General features: G+C 52.1%; 1 protein-coding gene across 2 annotated transcripts in view; it reads left to right on the top strand.

Annotated features, from left to right (window-relative positions):
• The first annotated feature begins 419 nt into the window (after positions 1 to 419).
• Positions 420 to 22,441, top strand: part of CORO1C (coronin 1C) — a 77,492-nt gene continuing 55,470 nt past the window's right edge. Inside the window, exon 1 of one of the 2 annotated variants that reach the window (XM_064168763.1) lies at positions 420 to 494. The gene's annotated coding sequence lies outside the window, so the exon portion shown is untranslated. Of the gene's footprint in view, positions 552 to 22,441 lie in introns of both variants that reach the window. The other variant, XM_064168764.1, reaches the window with a different exon arrangement.

Genomic DNA, 22,441 nt, shown 5'->3' with positions numbered 1-22,441 from the left:
GCGCAGTGCCGGTGGGAAACTGGGCTGAAATAGGGTAGGGAGTATGAAGGGCAACCGCTGGGCACCGACCTGTGGCCAAGAGGCTGAGTGCTCGAGGAAAACTCGCCTGAAGCAGGCTGCGGGATCCCGGGGAAGCCAACCCAGGACCTTGAGCCCGCCGAACGCCGACACGCAGCCGCCACCGCAGCCGCCGGCGGCAGGGCAGTGTGGGGGAGGGAGAAAGCGAGCCCACGGCCACGCGTGGAGGCGAACGCCGCGCCGCCATTGGCTACGCGAGCCGCCACTCATCGCAGCCCTCGTCCTCCGCGGAGAGAGGCGGGGCAGCGGAGCGCGCGACTGCAGGGCGGGGCCGGCAGTGAGTGGGCGCGTCCTGGCGCGTGAGGAGGCGTGGCCATGTAGGGGCGTGGCCATCGGGGGCGTGGTCTGGCGGCGGCCCTGCCCGCCCCCGCCCCGCGGCGCTCAGTCGGGCGGCGGCGGCGGTGGCAGCGGCAACGGTGGGGGCGGCTCCGCCGGGCTGAGGAGCGGACGCGGGGAGGCGGCTCGGGATCGCGGTGCGCGGCATGGACCGAGGGGAGGGGGGGCAGGAACCGGAGAAGGGGGGTAGCTGGTGAGGCGGGAAGGCGGCGGCGGCGGCGGCGGCGGTGGTGGTGGTGCCCGCGGGGAGGGACCGGGCAGGGCGGGTTTTGGGGTCCGGCCGGGCGGGCTCTTCCTGCCCCACTGAGCCCTTCCTGAGGCGGCGGCCGCTGTCAGCACAGGGGCCTGGGGGGAGGAAGCGCCTTCCCCGCGCCGTGCTCAACTCGGGGTTTTTTTCCCAGCTCTTCTCCTCCTTATTAGGCAGCGGAGCAGGGTCGCGGCCGGTTCCGGTATCCGGCTGGGGCTCGCAGGTTGCCGCAGGGCATGGCCCGGGCAGGGCGGCCCCTGGGCCGGGCCGAGCTCTCCCGCTCGCAGCCCACCGCAACACCTGATGCCCGCTGCCCGCTCCAGCTGCCTCCTGCCTGGCGAGAAGGAGGATTCACCCTCCCCCGTTTTTGTTCGGCAGGTTTTATCCTTTTTATTTTCCCCATTATATTTTCTTCATGGCGATGCAGCAGCGGCTCGGTGGCACCGGAGCGCCGCGTCCCTGCTGCCACCCTGTAATGTTGCAGAGGACAAAAGATGACCAGAGGGCTTAATTTTGGTGGGTTTTTTTTTCCCCCTCTCTGAGTACATATCACGCTGTTACTATTGGTTCTTCTGACCGTGTCCGAGAGATGTGTCAAGCCCTGGTTTGTGTGACATGCTCCTGGGCTTTGTTTTCCTCTGCTGAAAGCCACATTGTTTTCATAGCAGTATGTCAAAAGCCAGGATTTAAAGGTTAGTCCTTGCTTATGCTGGGTGAAATTCGATGTTTCTTTGCTCGAGATCCAGGGGAAGGCATCAACGAGCAACCACGCAACGCTCCGCTGTGGTACCCAGCTCTAGACAATGTGATGCTGCCCAGAGAGACTGAGCTGGAAAAAGAAAAAGGGGGAAAAAAAAACCATCCAAAAGAGACTGAAAGCTGGCTGGAAACAAAAGTAGAACTGATTGATGCAGTTTTATTGTTGATCTGCATTAGTGGTGTGGGGTTTTTTTATAGCTGTAGTTGTGGTCCTGTGCCTGTTTGTTTGAGCCGGCTCCATTCAAGGCTATTCAGGCAGATGTGCGTGGGGATTAGGACGAGCAAGACCAAGGATGTTGGAGCCGAATGGAGCGAGTGGTGTGTTGAATGTAGGAAGGTCTGGCTGCTTTTTCAGTCTGCTGGTAGCTCTCCTGGGGGAATTTTAGGCCAGGCTGCATCCAGTTTACTTGATATGCTCACGCTCTCCTCATGTGCTTCTACAGACACACACGGGAGAGATGCTTGAGTGCGGGTGAAAGGGTGGGAACTGGCACAGTCCAGCCTTCATGAAGCTTGTTGGGGTGTACAGTGGCTGGAGAAAGCAGTGCATAGCTCGTGTGTGAGGCAGGAGGGCATCTCAACAGGCTGTGGGCACCCCCTCCCTGGAAGTATTTGAGATGAGGTTAGATGAGGCTTTGAGCAACCTGGTCTAGTGGAAAGTGTTCTTGCCCATGGTGTGTGTGGGGATTGGATCTTGATGAGCTTTAAGGTCCATTCTAACCCAAGCCAATCGTAGAATCAAGCAAGTTGGAGGAGACCTCCAAGATCATTCAGTCCAACCTATCAGTGCTGTGATCTCCATGATTTTTCATTGGAATAACAAGCAGTGAGTCATTTTTTTTGCTGCTGAAAGGGGAGAAGACAGATGGCTGTGTGCTCCTGGAGATGTTTAACTGCAGCTAATATTCCTGTTTGCTAAAGGCTGCGTACACAAAGGTAGATCAAACACTGTTGTGATAAAGTCAACGTGTGTTTATTTTGGGTATATCACAGAATCACAGAATGGTTTGGCTTGGAAGGGACCTTAAAGATCATCTAGTCCCATAAGCAGGAACACTTTCCATTAGACAGGTTGCTCCAGGCCTTGTCCAGCCTGGCTTTGAACACTTCCAGGGATGGGGCATCCACGACCTCCCTGGGCAACCTGTTCCAGTGTCTCTCCATCCTCACCGTAAAGAATTCCTTCCTAATCTCTTGATGCACTTACATTGTTTTAAGGAGTTGTTGGTAGCCACCTGCTGCACTCAGGTAGGTGCCAGGGAGCGTTTGCTTTGTGCTTTGTTTCTCTGCAGCACTTGAGGGTAGCCTTCTTTTTGTTGTTTCAGTGGTCACTTGTAGCCTTTGATTCCAGATTGCTTTAATCAGCAGTTGTGTGTCTGCTGGCACGGCTCTGTCTTTTCCTGAGCTGCCTTTTCAACCAGCATTGGATTTTTTCAAGTTAAATCTTCGTGCTTATTGCATCTGTCACTTCTGGGATGCACTCCAAGCAAGAGGCAGAGATTCAGTGGAATGGCACTGAGGAGGAATGCACAGAAGGGTAAAATATCAGCTTAGGTTTTTTTGTTGTTGCTGCTCCTTGTCATTGCCTGAGCGATGCGGCGAGGGAGCGCCGAGGTCTTGCCCTCGCTAACTGCGCCGTGCATCATCTTCAGGGTGAATACCAGCCTGTAATGACGGCCTCATGAAGTGGCTCGTTAAAGCACGGCGTGGCATTATGATTGCTGAGAGGATGGATGTTGTTGGTTAGGGTCTGATTATCGATTCCCAGCCATACGGCTCGGATGCCAGCTCCCTATTTTGAAGACGTTGAGCAAAACACTTCCTGGCCTGCGTTTGCAGCTTGGTGAGGTCATCAACGCACCACTCCCAGGGCTAGGAATGTCCTTTTAGGCAAACTCACAGGCAGAGTTTTCACTTGACTTATGCAAAAAGTGTGGGTTTGTTTGTTTTGGGTTTGGTTTACAGAGGCTTTTGTGATAATCTCGGTCCTCCTCTAAGGATCTGTAGGAACAGAAACTCACTGAGGATTTGCAGTGCCCCAGTTTAAGCCTTTACAGGGCATAGGGACAAGAATTAAATGTCTGTGCTCTCCTCTAGCTCTTTCCCTGTAGTCACCCTACCTTAGAGTTCTTTTTTTTGGTGCTGCTTATATGAATCATAGAATCAGGCAGGGTTGGAAGGGACCACAAGGAGCAGCTAGTTCCAACCCCCCTGCCATGCCCAGGGACACCCTACCCTAGAGCAGGCTGCTCACAGCCTCAGCCAGCCTGGCCTCAAACACCTCCAGCCATGGGGCCTCAACCACCTCCCTGGGCAACCCATTCCAGCCTCTCACCACTCTCATGCTCAACAACTTCCTCCTCACCTCCAAGATGACTCTCCCCACCTCCAGCTTTGCTCCATTCCCCCCAGTCCTGTCACTCCCTGACAGCCTAAAAAGTCCCTCCTCAGCTTTTTTGGAGCCCCCTTCAGATCCTGGAAGGCCATAAGAAGGTCACCTCAGAGCCTTCTCTTCTCCAGCCTGCCCAGCCCCAACTCTTTCAGTCTGTCCTCATAGCAGAGGTGCTCCAGCTCATGGCCCTGCTCTGGACATGCTGCAGCATCTCCACAGCCCTCTTGTCACAGGGGCTCTAGAACTGGATGCAGTACTCCAGGTAGGGTCTCAGCAGAGCAGAGCAGAGGGGGAGAATCACCTCCCTGGCCCTGCTGGCCACACTTCTCCTGCTGCAGCTCAGGATCTGATTTGCCCTCTGGGCCAAAATATGCTGGTTGTTAACTCCTGAAATGAGTCTGATCAGAAACTTCTAGCTTCAGTTTGCAGTCACCCTGGGCGTGGGAAGAGTCAGGCTGTCGGTGTGGACTGAGGCTGGCAGGATGTGAACCGATCCATTTTGGTCACAAGATGCAGGTGGTGGTGGCATTGCTGGGGTGAACACCAAGGCAGAAGCATGGTTCAGATTAGCTGAGGTGTCTGAGGAAATCTAGCAGTGCAAGTTGATTATTCTGGGTGTGTTGAATGTACCAGCATGGTTGGGAATCAGTTCCTGGGCTCTTTCTCCATTAGCTCATAGGATCATGCTCTGGTTTTCTTCATGTGAGCAGCTGCACTAAAAATGGATTATTTGCTGCTTTCTGAGGTTATCATCACTCAGTCCCTGGCTTTATGTGCCTAATGCTATCATCTAAAAACACATGAAATGCCAGGGTGATCCTGGAATTACTCAGCCTCTTGGCACTGCCATGGCAAGCCCAGGAGGTCCCAGCAGCAGGTCAGGCTTGGTGCTGCAGGACTGATGCCAAGTCTGGTGCTGGTGGTCTCTCAGAGGAGCAAACTATGTAGAGAGATTCTTCATGGACTAAATCAGGCATTAGCTTTGTGTGTGTCTGTGGCTCTGGGTAGTGACTATAACTCTGATCAGAATGAATGACTGTCTGTAGATGGAGGTGATGATGCAGGTGTCAAGTAGAAGGTGGCTGTTGGGCACTGTCATACACCTCTTCAAACAGATCATTTCACTTCACACATCTCTCATGCAGTCCTTCATGCCAGTAAGACAGATGTCATCTCTGTACAGCAGACATCTTGGTAACAAGTCACAAAGTGTTCCTGAAATGGAAGAAGGTTTTGTGATGGAATACCAGAAAAGCTTTAAAATCTCACTCTGTAGATCAGGGACTTGACAGAGAAGGAATGAAAATGGTATCTGCTACTGCAGCTGAGGGGGGGGAAATCCACACTGTTCTTTTGAGGGCTGTCATCCTGATGATGCTCTCGTGGTGCCCATCAAGAGAGAGGTCTCCTTGGCTTAGTGGTGATAAAGTAGGATGTGGGCTCTTGGGCCATTTTTCCTCATTGTTTTTCTTCTTTGTGATGAGTTAGATACCAAGGTGGGATCAGCTGAATCCTTTGATGGCATTTCTTCAGCATCATCACTTTGCTTTTCCAACATTATTGGCTTTGTCTTATCTCAGGTTTGGAGATGATGAGATAGCTGATAAATAATAACACTTTTTGCTCTGAGCACGTGATGACTCTTGAGGTCTGGCTCTGGTTGGATCAGTTATAGTGACTCTGACACTGAGCTGGGGCCTCTCAGTCCATCATAATTAGGTTGTTCTTGGGTTTGCCTTTTAATAATCGAATTTGAGAAAGCAATGGAAATACAACAGTGGTGGGAGCTGAGTTAATATGATTAAGGTTCAGGCTGATGTGGTCAGGCACGCTGAGATGAGCTCCCAGCTTTCATCTGGAGCATTGCTGAGCTGCTTCAGGCCAAACCTTCCCATTAGAAAATGTAGAATTGCAGAACTACTTTGGTTAGAAAAGACCTCTAAGATCATTGAGTCCAAGCACCAACCCAGCCCCACCATGGCCATTAAACCACATCCCAAAGTGCCATTTCTTGAGCACTTCCAGGGATGGGGACTCCAGCACCTCCCTGAGCAGCCTGTGCCAATCCCTGACCACTCTTGCAGCAAAGAAATCTTTCCTCTAGTTCAAAAAGAAAACTATGGAAGGACCTTGGGGCTGTCCAAATCTTGGCTGGTTGTAGCATCTTTGTCTGCAGTCTCTGTATGCTTGTGCAGATAGGTAATGTATGTACAGTTTTTCTGTACACCATTTCTGCACTCTTCTCAATTATCAAACCATTAAGCTTAGAAAACCCTTCTAAGATCATCAAGCCCAACCAGCTTGTGAGTCTGCAACTACTTGAAAGGAGGCTGTAGCCAGCTGGGGTTAGTCTCTTCTGCCAGGCAAGCAGCAACAGAACAAGGGGACACAGTCTTGAGTTGTGCCAGGGGAGGTCTAGGCTGGATGTTAGGAGGAAGTTGTTGGCAGAGAGAGTGATTGGCATTGGAATGGGCTGCCCAGGGAGGTGGTGGGGTCTCTGTGCCTGGAGGTGTTGAAGCCAAGCCTGTCTGGGGCACTTAGTGCCATGGTCTGGTTGCTTGGCCAGGGCTGGGTGCTAGGTTGGACTGGCTGAGCTTGGAGGTCTCTTCTGACCTGGTTGATTCTATCAGCAGAGCTTACAAAGACAGGAGAGTGAGGTGCCTAAATCCACATTACCTTTGAATCCCTGTATGAACTTAGGCAATACATTTCACCTGCAATTCCTGGTGTAAGGAATGCCTGAAAAATGGACCTTAAGTACTCCAAGCAGAGTGATTTGGAAATGTGGGAACTCCCCCTCACTCTGCATATAGTTGCCATAGAGACTGTGCTCTGGAGTCTTTGAGAATCCATTGTGTGTCTCCTAAAAACGTAGAAACCTGCTGCTGGACTGAGGCATCCTGCTTTGAAGCATAGAATAATGGCATCAGTGCATTGTTTGGGTTGGAAAAGCCTTCTGAGATCATCCAGGCCAACCTTTAACCCAACACCACTGTGGCCATCAAGCCGTGCCCCACAGTGCTATGGCTACAGGTTTCTTGCACACCTCCAGGGATGGGGACTCCAGCACCTCCCTGGGCAGCCTCTGCCAATCCCTGGCCACTCCTGCAGCAAAGATCTTTTTCCTCATCTCCAGCCTAACCCTTCCCTGGCACAATTTCAGGCCATTTCTGCTCCTTCTGTCACTTGATATTAGGGAGAAGAGACCAGCCCTCCCTTGGCTCCAACCTCCTTTCGAGGCAGTTGTAGAGAGCAATGAGGTCTCCCCTCAGCCTCCTCCAGACTGTACCATCCCAGTTCATTCAGCTGCTCACCAGCCCTGTTCTCCAGACCCTTCACCAGCTTTGGCACTCATCTGTGGTTATACTCCAGCCCTTCAATGTCCTTCTTGTAGTGAGGGAGCCAAAGCTGAACCCAGCTTTGTGTTCATGCCCTCCCCATGCCGACCCTGTAGGGATTCGATGTCCTGCGCTCCTGTGCATCAGGGACCAGCAGCCAGGCTGAGAGTGGGGGTAATTAGCACCACCAGGGAGTAGCAGGCAGTAGCAGGTTCAAGCCATAGTGAACACTCTGTCCCTTGGGAACTGGGCAGACTGGCAGTGCTGGGCAGATGATCACTCAATATGGAAGATACTCATCAGCACAGGCTCGATGGGGAGGCACTCAGCCCACCTGCTGGTGTTACCTCTTGACATTGGCTCTTTTTTCCCCCCTCCTTTCACTTTAAATACTTAAAAACCTCTCAGTTTGGTGGTTCATGCTGGAATCCTGAGCACCCAACTGACACAGGGTACACACTTGGCACTGACTTGCCATTTTTCAGTACGTGGTGGCCTCTAAGCCACTCTTCTGGTTGCCTGTATGAAACATGGCCAAGAAGGCAAACAGCATCCTGGCTTGGATCTGCAGTACTGTGGCCAACAGGACCACAGCAGGGATTGTCCCCCTGTACTCAGCACTGGTGAGGCTGCACCTTGAGTGCTGGGTTCAGTTTTGGGCCCCTCACTGCAAGAAGGACATTGAAGGGCTGGAGTATAACCACAGAAGAGTGCCAAAGCTGGTGAAGGGTCTGGAGAACAGGGCTGGTGAGGAGCAGCTGAGGGAACTGGTGTTGTTCAGCCCAGAGAAGAGGAGGCTGAGGGGACACCTCATTGCTCTCTAGAACTCCCTGAAAAGAGGTTGGAGCTAGGTGGAGGTTGGTCTCTTCTCCCAAGGAACAAGTGATAGGATGAGAGGTTGCACCAGAGGAACTTTAGGTTGGATACAAGGAATTTTTTTTCACTCTAAGAATGGTTCAGCCCTGTCCCAGGCTGCCCAGGGCAGCTCCTCCATCCTTGGAGGGGTTTCAAAGCCATGGAGATGTGGTGCTGATCCCAGGCTGCCCAGGGATGCCCCTCCATCCTTGGAGGGGTTTCAAAGCCATGGAGATGTGGTGCTGATCCCAGGCTGCCCAGGGATGCCCCTCCATCCTTGGAGGGGTTTCAAAGCCATGGAGATGTGGTGCTGAGGGCCATGGTTTAGTGGTGGCCTGGCAGTGCTGGGTTAGTGGCTGGACTGGATGATCTCTGAGATCTTTCCCAACCTTACAGCTTTTACACTGGCCTTCTTTCCAAACTGGGAATGTGAAGGGAAGCATTTTGCTCAGTGTCTTGCAGGTGCTCCAAGGAATGCTTGCAGCATGTAATCCTAGGTGTGGTTTTACAGGTGGTTGATGTGTCTGCACCAGCAGATGTGGTAGGATGCCTGTCAACCTGGAGAAACAGCAGAGGTTGTGGAGTCTCCTCCTCTGGAGACTTTCAAGGCCTGTCTGGATGTGTTCTTCTGTGCCCTGAGCTAGACTGTGTGGTACTGCTGTGGCAGGGGGTTTGGACTGGATGATCTCCTTGGGTCCCTTCCAAGCCCTGACATCCTGTGAGCCTGTGAACCCTGAGCTTTTCAACTCTTCACTCCTTACTGCAGTGCTTTAATTATAGTGCCTGTCGGAGGATGGAGGAAACAGGCACAGAGCTGTCTTCTTCACAGCAGCATCCAAGGGTTTCTTGAGTTTTCAGTGAATACATTGAAGGTTTATTTTCACTCTTTTGGATCTGCTGAGATTGATTTGCAAGGCAGGAAGAGAACCCAGAGCCAGCTGAGACAAGCACGAGTTGCCAGACGTACTTCAGCAACATATTCTCCTGCTTTAGCACCGTGGGAAGTGTAGGCACAAAACCCTCAGCTCTTCTAGCTGAGTCTCCTTATGCCTTCCAGCATCTTTCTCCTGCCCACTGGTGCTTTTTGGAAGCCATCTGGGAAAGTTCTGCATGGTCTTAAGGTGTTGCTGTCTAAAGGTGAGCTGCCCTGCCTTCACCTCCTGGTTTCCCATGGATTTGGCTTGTCTCAGTTTTGCTTGGGATCAAGTGATAGAACAAGAGGAAATGGCCTGAAAGTGTTCCAGGAGAGGGTTAGCTTGGAGGGGAGGAAAAGTTTCTTTGTTGTAAGAGGGTTTGGCACAGGCTGCCCAGGGAGTTGGTGGAGTCCCCATCCCTGGAGGTGTTCAATAAATGTGTGGCCAGGGCACTATGGGACATGGTTTAATGGCCATGGTGGTCTTTAGATTGATGGTTGGACTCAATTATGCTCAAGGTCTTAACCAACCCAAACAATTCTGTGATTCAATCCTCTTCACTTTGCTCCCTGACATTTCTTTGAGGGTAAAGGTTATCTTCTTGTCCTTTCCATGCCCTGCTTGCCATGCTGATCATCTGGTCTACCAGAAGGATTCTTGAGCACTAAGATCATATAAAACCCATCTGGGGCTTATCTTGCTGTAATTCTTCCTGTTGTTTTGCCTGGTGTGCTCCAGAACTGCAGTAAATGCTACAGGGAGTCTCAAAGGGCTGGAGTGTGGGTGGCATGGGCAGTGACATGACTGTCAAGCCAACAGGTAAGTAAAGCTTAAAGGTCACCAAGCACAGGCTGTGATTCTTCCTGGCTCTGACTCAAAACAAGTTCCTCAGCTGAGAGCAGCCAGCTGCAAGTCCTTTCCCCAAGACATCAGCTCTTGCCCAGTGTGGTTCTCTCAGTCAGGCAGTAGAGAGCTGGGAGGTGCTGGGCACAGCAGCTGCACCCCCTTGTCCTTGGCACAGGGAGCCTGTGGGTTCCTTCCCCAAGACATCAGCTCTTGCCCATTGTGGTTCTCTCATTCAGGCAGTAGAGAGCTGGGAGGTGCTGGGCACAGCAGCTGCACCCCCTTGTCCTTGGCACAGGCTGCTGGTGGGTCTAGGAAGGAGTTTTTCCTTCTTGCACCTGAAATCTTTCCTCACAGTTGTAGCAGGCATGTTCATTAAAGCTGCTCAGAGATCTAAATGTGCTTTCCTGACTCAGTTTATTTTCTTCTTGCCTGTCTGGCAAGGAGAGGAAGGTGCTTGGTGTTGCTCTCATGGTTTGACACCAGCTTACCCAGGTTCTGTCTTAGCTGTGGCAGGACAAGAAGCCTTGGCATGGAATTGGACCAGCAATGAGGGACATCTGCAGGGCAGAGGAAATGTGTTTGAGCTTGGATCCCTTTGCTAAAACAGATGTTTTGAGGGGCTGTAATTGGTACCACGAGAGATAGGGATTTAAAATCAGGCTGGCAGATTGAACTCTGCAGAGTTGACTTGGAGGCTGCTCCAGCCTCTTCCTCCCTCCCTCCCCCAGCCCTGATTTCAAATTGCACGTTAGGGAAAGGGGACAGAATGACAATGGTACCCTTTGAATTATAGGCTGCTTGGCCAGAGGAGCTGGCAGGGACAGCAAATGGAAATCTGGAGGAACACAGCCCAGTTCCAACTGGGAGAGCTGGGCTTCGGTCTGCAGCTCGCTTGTACGGCACTGAAACCCGACAGGCGTTTGTGTGGCCCAGCCTGAGCCTTCTGCCTTCTGGCTTCAGGATGTTGTCTTGTCTTTGGCAAGTAGCCATTGTTGGGTTTGTCCTGCTGAGAGCATCAGAAGTTCCCCATGAGTGCCTCACCCCTTGGATGGGTGTTACTGAGCAGCTGGAGAAGTGGCAGTCCCTAAACGTGGCTCTGCTTTAGCTGGTGTTTGGGTGCAGGCATCCCTCAGGGGATGCTAACCCAGGTCTGTTGCTACTCCTGAGAGCAGAGTGTCCATTCCTGACTGCAGTGTGCTGGATCCCACTGCTCTGTGCTGGACCTCCAGCCTTACCATGGCATTCTCCACTTCTCTAGCTCCCTTACCATGGCATTGTCCACTTCTCTAGCTCCCTTACCATGGCATTGTCCACTTCTCTAGCTCCCTTACCATGGCATTCTCCACTTCTCTAGCCCCCTTACCATGGCATTCTCCACTTCTCTAGCCCCCTTACCATGGCATTGTCCACTTCTCTAGCTCCCTTACCATGGCATTCTCCACTTCTCTAGCTCCCTTACCATGGCATTCTCCACTTCTCTAGCCCCCTTACCATGGCATTCTCCACTTCTCTAGCTCCCTTACCATGGCATTGTCCACGTCTCTAGCCCCCTTACCATGGCATTCTCCACTTCTCTAGCCCCCTTACCATGGCATTGTCCACTTCTCTAGCCCCCTTACCATGGCATTGTCCACTTCTCTAGCTCCCTTACCATGGCATTGTCCACTTCTCTAGCCCCCTTACCATGGCATTGTCCACTTCTCTAGCTCCCTTACCATGGCATTGTCCACTTCTCTAGCCCCCTTACCATGGCATTGTCCACTTCTCTAGCCCCCTTACCATGGCATTGTCCATGTCTCTAGCCCCCTTACCATGGCATTGTCCACTTCTCTAGCCCCCTTACCATGGCATTGTCCATGTCTCTAGCCCCCTTACCATGGCATTCTCCACTTCTCTAGCCCTTCGTGTGGGCTGGAAGCAAACTCCAGACACCACAGCAACTCTAACTTGTTGTTAGAGTGCTGGTCCAAGAGGACCTACCATTACACTTGGCCATCCTACACCTCTCTGATCACGTCCCTCAAGGCAGGGGTGTCTTTTCAGCTGGATCCCTGAAGATTGGGGTGCTGAGCTCCATCCAGCAGAGCAGTGGAGCCTTTGTGGTCAGGCAGGGCCATCTGGAGAATGCTGCATCCTCACTTGGTCAGTCTGACTCACACTTGGCTGCTCTGGTTGGGACCTGGGTTGTGCTGATCTCTTGTTTTTGCTTTCTTTCAAAGCTGGGAGGAATTTGTGTCCCAGCTCACTTTGTGTTTATCACAGAGGGCTTTCTGAGGGCTTTTTTTTTGCCTGGTGGTGGCTCTTGGGTTGTAGTGCCACAGGACTCAGCTGGGGCTGAGACTGTTTATCTCCTTAGAACATCTGTAACATTCAAGTTTCTTCCTGTGGATAGCGCAGCATGTTGGAGTTAAGGAGGAGGAGAAAACAGTTTGCCAGGTCCTTTGGAGATTCCTCCTTTTGATACATCCTCTTATCATTATTTTTTCTTTGAGGAATATTAACTGGATTAGCTGGAAGCAAGAAGCAGCAGAGAAGGGTTTCCAGCCAGGCCTTAAAGCCCACAGCACTTTAGCAGATGTGCCTACCTTAGGAAATACCTCGTTAGTCAAATTAGCTTCATGTCTGCACCTCTCCTGGACTTTTGCACAATGGCAAGTCCTGCATGTTGGCTTTCTTCTGGGCTTTAGGCTCCCAGCAATGGGCTGCTGCTGTCTGCTTAGCTTCTAGCTTCAGTTCACTGGTCAAGAGGGAGGTGAACATCCTGTATCAGTTGTTTTGGGTCTAGTGGGTACCAGCGAGCTCCTTGCTCGCACAGAATGATGTTTGCCTTTCCTTTCATTTGGCCATGTTTGGCTGATTGGAGTTGTAGGAGGAAATAGAGTTGTCTTCTGCTGTGTTATCAGAAAGTGCTTGTGCCTGAGCTGGTTAGTTGGGAAAGGTGGGAACTTTCTTGGGGTGCTTGAAGAAGGGTATGGCCAGCAGGTCAAGGTAGGTTCTACTCTCCTCTGCTCCTTGGGAGACCACATCTGGAGTACTGGGTCCAGTTCTAGGCTCTCCAGGTCAAAAGAGACAGGGAACTGCTGGAAAGAGTCCAACAGAGAGCACAAAGATGCTGGGGGGCCTGGAGCATCTCTGTGAGGAAGAAAGGCTGAGAGCCCTGGGGCCTCTCAGTCTGGAGAAGAGCAGCCTCAAAGGGGATCTGAGCAATGCTCAGCAAGAGCTAAAGGAACTGTGGGGGGCAAGAGGATGGGGACAGACTCTTTTCAGCAGTGCCCAGTGCCAGGACAAGGGCCAGTGGGCACAAAATGGAACCCAGGAGGTTCCATCTGATCAGGAGGAGAAACTTCTTTGTGGCGAAGGTGCTGGAGGCCTGGAGCAGGCTGCCCAGAGAGGCTGTGGAGTCTCCTGGCCACTGTGATCCTGAGCAAGCTGCTGTGGGTGCCCCTGCTTGAGCAGGGAGGTTGGGCTGGATGATCTCCAGAGCTCCCTTCTAACCCTCACCTTGCTGGGATTCTGTGACCTGGTGATGATTTGGTGAGAAATGAAAGCAGCTGTGGCGGGCAGAGCTCTTTCTGCCTGCTTTTAAACCCAAAACCAGGTTGAAGAAAAAGAATTAACCCCCCCAAAAAAACCAACAACTTGTGATGTGTCTCAGGGATATGAGCTAGAAAAAGCTTGCATGTAACCTTCAAGAGAGCAGAAGAATGCAGCAAATTGGGGTAGCAGGCTCTGAACAGCTTGGCACTTCCTCGTTAGCTGCACTGATAAGAGAAATAGGTCAGCTCTGGAGAAGGCATTTTATCTGCATTCTTCTCCTGGCTGGAATCCTGCCTCTTGGCTGTGGCAGGAGGCTTGCTGACTCCCACCTCTGCATGGGGGGCTGTGCTCTCCACCTCATCTTCTCCTCGAGGTCAAAGCGTGGGCTCGAAGCCCTTTGTGGTTTTCCTTTCAGAAGCCTGCGCTGCTGTTGCTGGGAGGGGGGAGGAGGTGATGCGGTCAGTCCCCGGGGGTGGAAGCAGCATCCTCCATCCTGCTGGTGTAGTGTCCCTGGATGAAGTTCATAGGGCTGGTGTTTAGCCCTGGAAGTCTTTGCTGTGTCTCTTGGCAGTGGTTGTGGATACAGTGTGTGAAGAAGCAGGGATGTGGTGCTGAGGGACACAGAATCACAGAATCAGGCAGGTTGGAAGAGAGCTCCAAGCTCAGCCAGGCCAACCTAGCACCCAGCCCTGGCCAATCAACCAGACCATGGCACTAAGTGCCCCAGCCAGGCTTTTCTTGAACACCTCCATGGATGGTGACTCCACCACCTCCCTGGGCAGCCCATTCCAATGCCAATCTCTCTCTCTGGCAACAACTTCCTCCTAACATCCAGCCTAGACCTCCCATGGCACAACTTGAGACTGTGTCCCCTTGTTCTGTTGCTGGTTCAGCACCAGACTTTGTACTGAGATCATAGGATTGCCTGGCTGGGAAAGACCTGAAGATCATTGAGTCCAACCATAACCTAACATAGATTGATAGATTGGTGGAATTGGTTTGGGTTGAAAGGGACCTTAAATATCATCTACTTGCAACCCCCACCCTGCTATGGGCAGGGACACCTCCAACTAGACCAAGTTGTTCAATGCCTCATTCATCCTGGCCTTGAACACCTCCAGCATCTCCTTGTGTACAGCTGTTAGACTTGGTTGGACTCCATCTTAAAGGTCATTTTGAACCCAAATAATTCTATGATTTTGATCTATGAGCATCTTTGGTGTGGAGAAAATGGAGAAGGAAAGCTCATGGAGAGTAGCATATGAAAGGCCTCCTATGGTCAGCAGTGCCAGAAAGTGGGAATCTGTCTACTCCAGTGGAAGGAGTAGAGAGGAAATGGCCACAAGTTCTTCAAGCTGGAGATTAGAAGAAGCCTCTTGACTGAAAGAGGTTTCAAAGACTGGAGAGGGCTCCCCAGGGAGGTGGTTAAATCCCCATCCTTGGAGGTGTTTAAAAGCCACAGAGATGTGGTGCTGAGGGCCATGGTTTAGCAGCAGATTTGGTGGAGTTGGAGAATGGTTGGACTGGATGATCTTCAAAGGCCTTTTCCAACCCAAACAAGGTTCCCCTTTCCTTACCCAGTAAGGCTGGTTTGGTGTCCACCAGCTAGATCTGTGTCTCTGGTGGAAGCCAAACTGCAGGGACACGCTCAGGGATGTGGGATGCTTCATCCACAGGTACCTTGTCCTCTTCTCCTCATCTATTGAATGTGTTCCTTACCTCTGAGCTTCAGTCCTGGCTTTCAAGCATTCTTTTTTTTCCTCCCTTTTGCTCTCCTCTGTCTTTGGTTTTTAAATTTTCTCCTGCTCTTTTTGGCCCATCTAAATTGTCCCCATCCAAACATCACCAATGTACCACATCTTGCCACCTGGGCCAGCTGGTCTAACAGAAGGGGTCCCTGCCTCTGGCAGGGGGCTTGCAACTAGATGACCTTCGAGGTCCCTTCCAACCTAACCCATTCTGTGATCCTGTGAATCTAAGCCCAAGAGAGGAGGTTGCACTGGAGGAGGTTGCTCTGGCACCCCCCAGCAGGTCAAGGGAAGTGATCCTCCCTTTCTACTCCATACTGGTGAGACCCCACCTAGAGTACTGTCTCCAGTTCTGGAGCCCCTGTTATAGGAGGGCTATGGAGGTGCTGGAAGGTGTCCAGAGAAGGGCCATGAGGATGAGCAGAGGGCTGGAGCTGCTCTCCTATGAGGAGAGACTGAAGGAGTTGGAACTATTCATTTTGGAGAGGAGAAAGCTCTGAGGTGACCTTCTTATGGCCTTCCAGTATCTGAAGGGGGCTACAAGAGAGCTGGTGAGGGACTTTTTAGGCTCTCAAGGAGTGACAGGACTGGGGAGAATGGAGCAAAGCTGGAAATGGGTAGATTCAGACTGGATGTTAGGAAGAAGTTCTTCAGCATGAGGGTGGTGAGACCTGGAATGGGTTGCCCAGGGAGGTGCTGGAAGCCTCATCCCTGGAGGTGTTTAAGGCCAGGCTGGATGAAGCTCTAGACAGCCTGATCTAGTGTGAGGTGTTGCCCATGGCAGGGGGGTTTGAACTGGCTGATCCTTGTGGTCCCTTCCAACCCTGCCTGGTTCTTTGATTCTATGGTTCTTGCTCCTCAGCTGCCTGGCTGCTTCAGATCCAGGGTGTAACTGCTCCAATGATCCTCTTTGCTGGTTGCTCATCCCATTGTGGCCTCCTGATAAATTATTTTGTCTAATGATTTTTGTGTGCACTCATTGCCTGAGCTACATGGAGGATGACACAGATTAAATGAAGCCAGACAATGCTCTCTCTTCAGGGTAATGACTTTCAGCTGCAGTGTCCTTTTGTCCCTGTAAATTATGGCAAGTGAATGTTGTGTTAGACCATGCTACAAAATGGAATGAGTAGGAAGATCCTCCAAGAAGATGAGTTGCTTACCTGGAAATCCTGGTGTGACAGGGAAAGGAACCATCAAGCAGAGCAATGGAGATGTGCACCTGAGGTGAGCAGAAGGTAGAAACCTCAGGAGGTGACATGTGCTTCTTGGTGATGCTCAGAAGATTGAAACATGGTAGAATCATAGAATTGGGATGGAAAAGACCCTTAAGGTCATTGAGTCTAACCATTATCAGCACTTATCTTGGCCTGGCTCAGGAGCAGTGTGGCCAGCAGGACAAGGGAGGTTCTTCTGACCCTGTGCTCAGCACTGGTCAGGCCATAGCTTGAGTGCTGTGGCCAGTTCTGGGCTCCTCCATTCAAGAGAGATGTTGAGGTGCTGGAAGGTGTCCAGAGCAGGGCAGCAAGGCTGTGAGGGGCCTGGAGCACAGCCCTGTGAGGAGAGGCTGAGGGAGCTGGGGGTGTGCAGCCTGCAGCAGAGGAGGCTCAGGGCAGAGCTCATTGCTGTCTGCAGCTCCCTGAAGGGAGGCTGTAGCCAGGTGGGGTTGGACTCTTCTGCCAGGCAAGCAGCAACAGAAGAAGAGGACACAGTGTGAAGTTGTGCCAGGGCAGGTCTAGGCTGGATGTTAGGAGGAAGTTGTTGGCAGAGAGAGTGATTGGCATTGGAATGGGCTGCCCAGGGAGGTGGTGGAGTCGCTGTGGCTGGAGGTGTTGCAGCCAAGGCTGTCTGGGGCACTTAGTGCCATGGTCTGGTTGCTTGGCCAGGGCTGGGTGCTAGGTTGGACTGGCTGAGCTTGGAGCTCTCTTCCAACCTGCTTGATTCTATGATTCAGAACTCAGGATTGTCTCCCTGTACCCAGCACTGGTCATACCTTGAGTATTGGCTTCAGTTTTGAGGCATCACTCCAAGAAGGACACATTAGGGCTGGAGCAGGTCCAGAGAAGGGCAATGAAGCTGGTGATGAAGGGTCTGGAGAACAGGGCTGGGGAGGAGCAGCTGAGGAAGCTGGGGATGTTCAGCCTGGAGAAGAGAAGGCTGAGGGGAGACCTTCTGGCTCTCTACAGTTCCTTGAAAGGAGGTTGGAGCCAGGTGAGGTTGGTCTCTTCTCCCTTGTATCAGGTGATAGGATGAGAGGAAATGGCCTGAAACTGGGCCAGGGGAGGGTTAGGTTGGACATTAGAAGAAGCTTCTTCACTGAAATGATTCTCAAGCACTGGAGTAAACTGCCCAGGGAGTTTGGATCCTCCTCCCTGCAGGTATTTCAAAGAGAGGCAGAGATTTGGTGCTGAGGGATGTAGTTCAGCACCAGCCTTGGCAGGATTAGAGAATGGTTGGGCTGGATGAGCTTTTCAGTCTTTTCCAACCCAAACTCTTCTGTGCTATCATAACAGTCTTACTGTGATTGCTTGAGAGGCCAAGCTCTGCAAACCAGAATCATCTCAAGTGTTTTACAGGTCAGAACCAACACCTTGCCCTTTGGCCAAGAGAACAGCTTCCAGCTCGTTCAAAGCTGGGGCTGTGTTACCTTATTGAGCACGCTGGGCTCCCTGCTTGAGATCATAGAATCCATCATAGAATCAACCAGGTTGGAAGAGACCTCCAAGCTCATCCAGTCCAACCTATCCCCCAGCCCTAGCCAGTCAACCAGACCATGGCACTAAGTGCCTCATCCAGTCTTTTCTTGAACACCTCCAGGGATGCTGACTCCACCACCTCCCTGGGCAGCCCATTCCAATCTAATCAAATTCCCTGGTAGTTTGTGGTTTAGGTTCCCATCCCAAAATAGAGCCTCACCAGTGGTGGTGTGTAACAGCTGGTAATGTCAGCATTAAGTTCAGATCCCAGCTTTTTGTCTTTGCAGTGAAGTGAATTCAGGTGGCAGTGGCTCCCTCAACCTAGATAGGAGCAAGCAAAGACTGTAACCAGGCTGTGCACAATGATGGGTACTGCATCCACTTTGAGAACTCTTTATTGCAACAGAGATCTGGACATGCTGGAACATATCTAGAGGAGGGCCACAAGGATGAGCAGAGGGCTGGAGCTGCTCCCCTATGGAGACAGGCTGAGAGAGTTGGGGTTGTTCAGTCTGGAGAAGAGAAGGCTCCAGGGAGACCTTATTGGAGACCTTATTGTGGCCTTCCAATATCTGAAGGGGGCTACAGGAAAGCTGGGGAGGGACATGTTAGGCTGTTGGATAGTGATGGGACTGGGAAGAATGGAGCAAAACTAGAAGAAAGTAGATGGGTAGATTCAGGTGGATGTGAGGAAGTTCTTCACCATGAGGCTGGTGAGACACTGGCACAGGTTGCTCAAGGAGGTGGTGGAAGCCTCATCCCTGGAGACCTTTAAAACCAGGCTGGATGTGACTCTGAGCAACCTGATCTAGTGTGAGGTGTCCCTGCCCATGGCAGGAGGGCTGGAACTAAATGATCCTCGAGGGCTCTTCCAGCCCTGACAACACTATCATGCTCTGATGGCTTTTGGAACTGTGACCAACTGTGCCCACCCTTGGCTTGCAGAACTCTGAAGAGCTGAAACCCAAGTTCTGCCAGCAGTGGGCTTCACAGGGGTGGTTTGCAGTGGTGCTGCCATGGAGGCCACCAGGTTGTGTTTAGAAGGGGGCTGCTCAAGGTGTCGCTGGCTGCTGTGCTCCTCTGCCAGAGCTCTCACCTGGAGCCGTAGGGTGAGCCTGTGTGGAGCAGGAGGTGTGCTGGGCTGGTGGTCTTTATGGCTTGAAAACCTCTGAGTGCTTCCATCCCCCATTCCATGTGTGGCTGTGTACCTTATCTGCCAGATGATGTGCTCGGAGGAGTGAATCAGGAGGTTCCTGGTGGGCTTTTCTCTGCTGCTTATCTCCACGATGGCCAACTGTTCTGCACATGTGGCTCAGCAGTGTGGGAGGGAAGGTGTTTGCTCCGTGCTGGGGGCCCTCATCCATGGCCTGATTATTGCTTTAGGGTTAGAAAATACATTCTGTTATTTCACCAAGCACAGGTTTCAGCTCCTCGCGCTCCTCGCTCTGCAGATGAGGCCTCACCACCTCAGCACAGGTGTCCAGAGAGACCTTGGGCTCCACAGTGTGTTGGGTCTTGAGACACCTCTCTAGTTCCCTGTGTGCTGGGGGAGGTACAGGCTGGATGTTAGGGGGAAGTTGTTGGCAGAGAGAGTGATTGGCATTGGAATGGGCTGCCCAGGGAGGTGGTGGAGTCACCATCCCTGGAGGTGTTGAAGCCAAGCCTGGCTGGGGCACTTAGTGCCATGGTCTGGTTGGTTGGCCAGGGCTGGGTGCTAGGTTGGACTGGCTGAGCTTGGAGCTCTCTTCCAACCTGCTTGATTCTATGGTGTAGTTGATTGGCCAGGGCTGGATGCTAGGTTGGGCTGGATGAGCTTGGAGGTCTCTTCCAGCCTGGGTGATTCTATGAGTCTATGACCAGATGCTCATGGTGTGGGTGGTCTGGTCTTGTGGCATTGCTGGTGGGACTGTGCCTTCCCCCTGCCACCACAGCACCCCCTGCCCAACCCATGACAAACAGGGCAGGTGCTCCCAGCATTGACTCTCACCTGTGACTGGCACTGGTGACAATGTCTGTAGTGTTTAGGCAACCTGTGGTGTGTGTAACCTCTGGGCTCCCAGTGCCAGAGAGACAGGGAACTACTGCAGAGTCCAAAGGTGCTGGGGGGGCTGGAGCATCTCTGAGGGGGAAAGGCTGAGAGCCCTGGGGCTGCTCAGTCTAGAGGAGAGCAGCCCCAGAGGGGATCTGAGCAATGCTCAGCAAGAGCTAAAGGTCCTGTGAGGGGCAAGAGGATGGGGCCAGACTCTTTTCAGCAGTGCCCAGCAACAATACAAGGGCCAGTGGGCACAAAGTAGAACCCAGGGGGTTCCATCTGAATGTAAGGAGAAACCTGTTTGGTGTGAGGGTGCTGGAGGCTTGGAGCAGGCTGCCCAGAGAGGTTGTGGAGCCTCCTTCACTGGAGAGCTTCCAAACCCACCTGAACATCATGACCCTGGGTGGGTGCCTCTGCTTGAGCAGTGAGGTTGGACTGGATGATCTGCAGAGGTCCTTGCCCACCCCACCATGCTGGGATTCTTTATCATGATGATTTCCCCCCCTCCCTCCTCTTATCTGTTTCTCAGCAGTTATCTGGCACTGGACATTGATTCCAAAGCTTTACACAACCTCTCATTCTGTTTTTGGGGGCTCACCATCCACACTTGGAGCTCACCATGCACACCTGGAGCTCACCATCCACACGTGGAGCTGATCTTGATAGTTTCCAGTTAAGGAAGAGCCCTTTCCAGTGCCAGGGACCAGCCTTTCCTAAGTGCTGCTCTCCCTCTCCGATGGATTTGTGTCTCCTCGCCCCATTTAACAGTAGCCTCCGGCTGGCTGTGACTTAAACTGCCCTTTTATTTCCAGTGTCTCCCACTCCAGCAGGGATCACAATCACATGGGCAGAGCAGGATTTTGCCATTAGTGGGGGGTTTTCCTGTAAGTGTTCCCTAGCAGGATGCATTTCCTCTTGCATAAGCGGGCTGCAAACCCTCCAAAGCCACAGAAATCCATCTGTTGGATTCCTGAGACAGATAAATCCTTTATAAACAGGAAAAATGGGCCAACTCATGGCAACTCTTGTGACACATCATGATGGGGGATCAGAAAGAAGTGGAATGAAAAGTATCACTGTGTGGGCACAGCCAATGGGTAGCCTGACTCTCTAAAAGCCTCTTTAGATGCTGACACAGAGAGGCAGAAGCGGGAGATGGAAGTTAAACGTTGGGGGAAATCGAGCTGGAAGTCACTTGACATTTTAGGGGGGGAAGGAAAGAGTTTTGTAGGGTCTTCTCTCTGTCCTCACCAGGTCATGTAAGATGCTGTGTGTCATGGAGCTGGCTGTAGATCTGTCAGCACTTCCTTTGTCGTGGTCTTTGCAGGGTGGCCAACACTTCTGGTTTAGTTTTGCTGAGGCTTGTGACTCTGGCAAGGCTGAAACTCCTTTCAGCTCCTAGTTGCGAGGCTTTCAAGCCTCCACATTTGGGTGTGAGGGTTGATGGTTGGACTTGCTGATCTTGGAGATCTTTTTCAGCCTGAGTGATTCGCTGTCTCTGTTAATTAGAGCAACAGAAAAAGTCTTTTCCCAAGAAACAATTAAGAAACTATTTCCTGTCTAGCAAGTGCAGGGAGCCTGCTCCAGCTCCTTAGTGAAGATCTGCAGCACAGACAATGAGCTCATGAACTTCCTTTCCCTAAAACTCTTGTTCCAAGTCTCCTTCCTAAGCCTAAATCCCTGGCAACAGCCCCACCAGCCATGGATGTGCTTTCCTGCCCACTCGGGTATTTCCCAAGTCACTTCCCGTGGGTGCCACCTGATGAAGGCTGAATCAGCTTTTCCTTCTGGTGAGTCATCCTGGATCAGAGAATCATGGCATGGGTTGGGTTGGAAGGGACCTTTAAAGGTCGTTTATCCCAACCCCCCTGCAATAAGCAGGGACATTGCAGCCAGAGCAGGTTGCCCTGAGCCCCACACAGCCTGACCTCCAGCAGTTCCAGGCATGGGGGCATCAACCATCTCCCTAGGCAAGCTGGGCCAGGCTCTCACCACCCTTGCTGTCAAACATTTCTCCCTTCTCTCCAGTCTGAATCTCCCTCTTTTAGTTCAAACCATCACCCCTTGTCCTGTCCCAGCAGGCCCTGCTCAAAAGTCTGTCCCCAGCTTTCTTATCCCCCCCCTTTCAAAGGCTGGTGGTATCTCACCTGATAATCCTGCAGGTGCCCAAGCTGGCATCTCCTGCCTGCACATGGCTCTGCAGGGAGAACCTGTGGCAGCCACACTCAGCTGTGCTTTGCCTGCAGATGGAGGAGGAGAGGATGGATCCTTCCCACTGTGGTATGGAGAACTAAATGGCAGTGCTAAATACCCTTCATGGTTTCACCAGAGGCTGGGGTAGCAACAAGACTGGGGGGGGGCTTTGGGTGCTGAGGATGTGAAGCTTCACCCTAATTTGTTTTTCACCTGCTCCCTTTCTATGCTGACAAATCCACAGTGGCTGCTCTTCCTAAGTGCACATTTTCTTTCTCCCCCCCCCTTCCTCTCCTTCTCTTTGGAGAGCAGCCAGATCAAAATGGCTGTGATCCAAGGAGCCAAGGCTCACTCCCTTTGCTGTGGAAATGAGGACTTGGAGGCTGCTCACCATGTGTTCATCAGAGAGTTCCTGCTAAGGAGGATGAGCCGTAGGTGGGGAAGAGGGCAGCAAAGGTGCACTCCAGCAG

Source organism: Pogoniulus pusillus, chromosome 30, assembly GCF_015220805.1.
Source record: "Pogoniulus pusillus isolate bPogPus1 chromosome 30, bPogPus1.pri, whole genome shotgun sequence".
NCBI classification, from domain to species: Eukaryota; Metazoa; Chordata; class Aves; order Piciformes; family Lybiidae; genus Pogoniulus; species Pogoniulus pusillus.
The sequence above is the reverse complement of the archived record's forward strand: the minus strand, read 5'-3'. Positions and strand labels throughout refer to the sequence as shown.